This window comes from Pollachius pollachius (genome assembly GCF_949987615.1).
Source record: "Pollachius pollachius genome assembly, chromosome: 17".
Lineage (NCBI taxonomy): Eukaryota > Metazoa > Chordata > Actinopteri > Gadiformes > Gadidae > Pollachius > Pollachius pollachius.
Genome location: NC_136950.1, coordinates 20,298,906 through 20,303,604, shown reverse-complemented (window position 1 = coordinate 20,303,604; position 4,699 = coordinate 20,298,906).

Sequence of the window (4,699 nt, the reverse complement as noted above, 5' to 3'; positions counted from 1 at the left end):
AACTCGAAACGTTGTTACGTGACGTTCAAGCAAAGGACCTCTGTATCTCTTGGGCTGGATGGACAGGGTTGTCGACAAAGTGTGGCTCAGGGCTAAAGGTTGACTGAGCGCATACTGATGCTCTGCAACACATACACAATGGATGGATTCTTTTGTGCCGGGATCGCTGCTCACGGTCACAATCCCGTTTGCCTTGATTTGAGGGGCAGCGAGAAAACGGTAAAGAAAATGGTCAAGAAAGTGTACACATTTTTTTATTTTTGAAAACCTCTTCATGTGAGGAATGTTTTGATCATGGGTTTCAAATTAACCCCAAAATATGATCCCTTGATTCAGTGGGATCAACCAGTTTGTTACACCTTTTACTTGTTCATTAAAAATGTTTTTATACATTTTGAAAACAACTATTATATATTGGAGATGGAATAAAGTTGAATGAATTTGAATGATGACATTTTACACAATCTAGATAGCAAATTGTCCGGCCACACCCATGGGCTTCTTTCAGTGGTTGCCATTGGTCCAACCAGCCTCCCATCCTGCCCTTAGACGTGTGTGAAGACCAATCCGCCCAATCACAGCTCAGGCACCGCCTGATTGGCCTGCCTACATCGTATGGGTCTTCCTCCGGGCTCTCTTTGTGAAGCATCACTAGGGAGAACGGAAACCTCAGCTAGTCCACGCACGATCGCTGTTGGACCGACGGTCCAAATAAAATACCTTCCTATCTAGGTTGGATCTTCGGGGAACCCCGTCCACCCTAATGGTCATCCACGGTGTGACCGCCCTCATCCTGTATCTCCAGCCCCCGTCCCGTGCCCTGCCAGGGCCTGTGAACCAGACCAGAGGATCGCAGACCACCCGAGACCCTGTGACCATTTATATGCAAATGAGATGCCATCTATTAGCCCCCAGTCTCTGAGGATCAGCTCCGATTATTGAGAGGTGAAGCGCAGTGATGTGGGCACCTGATCTTTCTCTCTCTCTCTCTCTCTCTCTCTCTCTCTCTCTCTGTCTCTCTCTCTCTGTCTCTCTTTCTAACTGTCACCATCCTCTCTCTTCGTCTCTCTCTCAAATTCGTCTCTCTCTCTCTTTCAATCTCCCTATTTTTTTTGTCACCATCCCCTCTCTCTCTCTCTCTCTCTCTCTCTCTCTTATATATTTCTCACCCTCCCTCTCTCTAATCGTCCCCGTCCTCTCTCTCGTCTCGTTCTCTCCACCTGTCTGACTCTCCCTTCCGTTCACTAACTGTTTCTCCGCCCCACCTCTTTCCAAACCGGCACCACCAGCCCCAGAGATGCTTTTAAAGACCCGGCCAGGCCATGCTATTATCTCATAACCTAGCTCCCCTGTGGTTGAGGGGGGTCTTTGATTGATGCTACCTCGGTAAAAGAAGCAGATGAATAAACCCTTAGATTACCACCAGTACCACCTTTTTTGCTTCAAACGCAACAGTAAAACGAAGGCGATCTATACATCATTCACCAAGGTCAGATGGATCTCAAACGGCAGTGAGAGAGAGAGAGAGAGAGAGAGAGAGAGAGACTCAACACGAGGTCACAGCTATCAGAACACTAAGGGTGAGACACATTTTACTTCCACCTCACCACTACGACGATGATAGGGTTGCGGATGCTAATAGAATTGTTCCTTATGTCGCCGGAAAAAAGAACTGCAGAGGGAACAAAATATTCAAATTGGATCAATATAATAGAGTTTAGCAGGAGAATGTAAGAGTTCGCTACTCGTTCGTACAACACTTTTCTCTATCGTCTACCGCAGCAATAGCACGTTACTGACGTTATTATTAAGTCCAATGCTAATATAATATATTGCTCTTTTGGACATAGTGTAGGTGTTGCTACTTTCTCGCCAATTAAACGAGAAAGGCAGTCGGACGGGTTGGGGGGTTTTTGGTGGGGAGAGGAAGAGGAAGGGAGGATGAGACGAGGAAGTGGTGGAGCTGGGGTGCGGGGAGAAAGGCTTCAATTTCTCCAACAAAGGTGACATGTAACCAGGGGAACATTAGGTGTCAGCCATCAGAACAGGTAAGGGGAGATACGACGGTGGCGCTGGCTTCTGGGGATGACATGCTCCCTAACGAAGAGCCGCCGCGGGAACACAGTGCACCCAACCCTCTCCCTCGCCTTACCTCCCTTTTCTCACCCCTTTCTCCCCATCTCACCGCCCTTCTTTCTAAGTCTCAATCCTTCTCCCGTCTTTCTTTCTGTTTCCCTCTTCCTTCCTTCCCTCTTTCCCTTGTATTGAGTCTCTCTCTCTCTCTCTCTCTCTCTCTCTCTCTCTCTCTCTCTCTTTCCTTTCTATTATTCTTTCTTTTATCTTGTTTCACTCTCCCCTATTTTCCTCTAACCATGACCCCCCTTCTCCCTTATCTCTTGTCTCCTTCCCATCCGCCCTCTCTCTCTCCCTCACTCTGCCCCCCATTTCTCTCCCTCTCCCTCTCTCTCTTTATTTCTTAGTCTTTCCAACCGCCCTCCTGGCCCACATCCTGTCTGTGTCTCTCCCCCGCTTGCCTCCCCCTCCTCCCTCATGTTTGTCTTAATCAGTCCACACAGGTCCATTAAGAGGCCCCCAAACACCTTGCCATTGGTGTGCACTTATTACATAAACCCATCGGGGGCTGTGTTAAACCTGGTTCGCCCTCCGTGAATTAGCAGGGGTTTAATGATGTAATAGTATGCCCTTCACTTATTGTGTTGTATTGATATATTTGATAGAGAAAATATCTTTTTTTCTAGGTAGATTTTCAACGTATTTTGGGATTTGGAGTAATTATTTGGAGTGACTTCGATTTAATATGTGATACATTGGTTAACGTATCATATTAAACAATGTGATATGTAGGGGGTAAGGGCATCTGAGAAAGGGTGAGGGTTAGGGCATCTTGGTAAGAGTAAGGGTAAGGGCACCTTGTTAAGGGTAAGGGCACCTTGGTAAGGGTAAGGGGATTTTGCTCGTGGCTGTCTCCCGGTAGGTTGGGGATAAGGGGGAGCAGGTTTGGTTCCAGACCCACTCAGCTGATGTTACGTTCCTGCATTCTACGTAGTCACATTTAATTCCAGCCCATATCAGTAAAGTTCTGCTTTTATAATCTTGCTTCTAACGTGACATGCACACGCTTTTACTTTCTTAACGTCTCCATTCTTCGGAGGGTGAGGGGGGGGGGGGAGGCGAGGGTTATTTTTCAACGTGAATTATCTGTGCTACTGATGCGTGCTGGAGTTGCCGGGGCTCATTTTGAAAATTCAATTTTGCAGTTTAAACACTATCTGAGTGTAATGGCGACAGGGATATTAAGCATTGCCAAATTAAAACTATCCATAACACTGATTAAAAGCAGCGGTCTGAACAGGCGCACACACACACCCACGCACTCCGCCTCCACGGAACGTGCAGTAAGCACTTCTTTTTCCGCGCCGTAATAGATACTGACATCTTTATTGTAATTTTAAAAAAGGCACGGTAAAGCGAAAAAATAAATAAATAAATACGTTTAAAACGGCGACGGGTGAAATATTAGCCAGTCCTCCCGGGATTTCGTTTTGCCCCGTCACTATAAATCACGACGCGTTGGTCATCAAACGCGCTTTTATTTTCAACTGTTTTTTTTCAAAGCACACTGTTAACGTTTTTTTTTTTTTAGCGATTATGGGTCAACTGATGAATCCAGATTTGATGCACTATCATGGGAGTAGGCCTACCTCCAGAATGACCATCAATCAAAGTAATTAATGTTTTGATTGGTGGTTGGACCGTCATGCCCCGCCCCCCCCTCAAACATGCTGACATCGTAACAAAAACAGGCCTGTGACAGGAAATGATCTAACATAGCGCAGAGACTTAGAATTATCAGTTTAATTTTTTCGTTTAGATTTTGGTTTCACTTCAGCTGTCATACTTGTTTTTTGAACCAGCATCAATCCTCCAAACATAACCCCTTTGATACGAGTTGAAAGTGAGAAGCTAGTAGCCTCGATGCTGGGCAGATATACTGTAGTGGCTAGGGTGTTCCAACGACTGCCAAGAGCCTATCGGCTACTAAATGGCATGTAGCATTACAACTCACTGTAAGTCGATTTGGATGAATGCTTGATGACTGAATTGTTGTAATATTCATTAGCTATAGGGGTTCAATAAATCTAAATATCTATTAGCAACAAGCGACCACCACAATCAAAAGACTGACCTGACTGCCTCACTTTTTCAGCTCGGCTGTTATTAAACATGAGGCATGTTAATATCTTTTTTTTATTAACGTGTTTGTCCACATCAACAAACCCCCCCCAGTGGCTTCAGACAAATGAGAGAAGAAATGAGAGGAGACTGCGGCCCATTGAGCAGCTATGTGACGGCCAAGACAACCGAAATGAGTGTGCTCTCTCTCTCTCTCTCTCTCTCTCTCTCTCTCTCTCTCTCTCTCTCTCTCTCTCTCTCTCTCTCTCGATCTGCCGACGTTGACAAATTTCCGGTCCAAGGGACTAGTTCAAATTCAGATATGATATTGCTATAATTTATGATATAATTTATGGGGCTTGGCCGGCATTCGCCGGGCTGGGGAGACGGTTAGCGCTTTGTGTTAGTCACGGAACAAACGCGTGTAAACATTGAAAGACTCAGCAAGTGGCCGTGTGAATTGAGTGATCTGGGACCAACTAATAAGCCCATATTCGTACGTCAA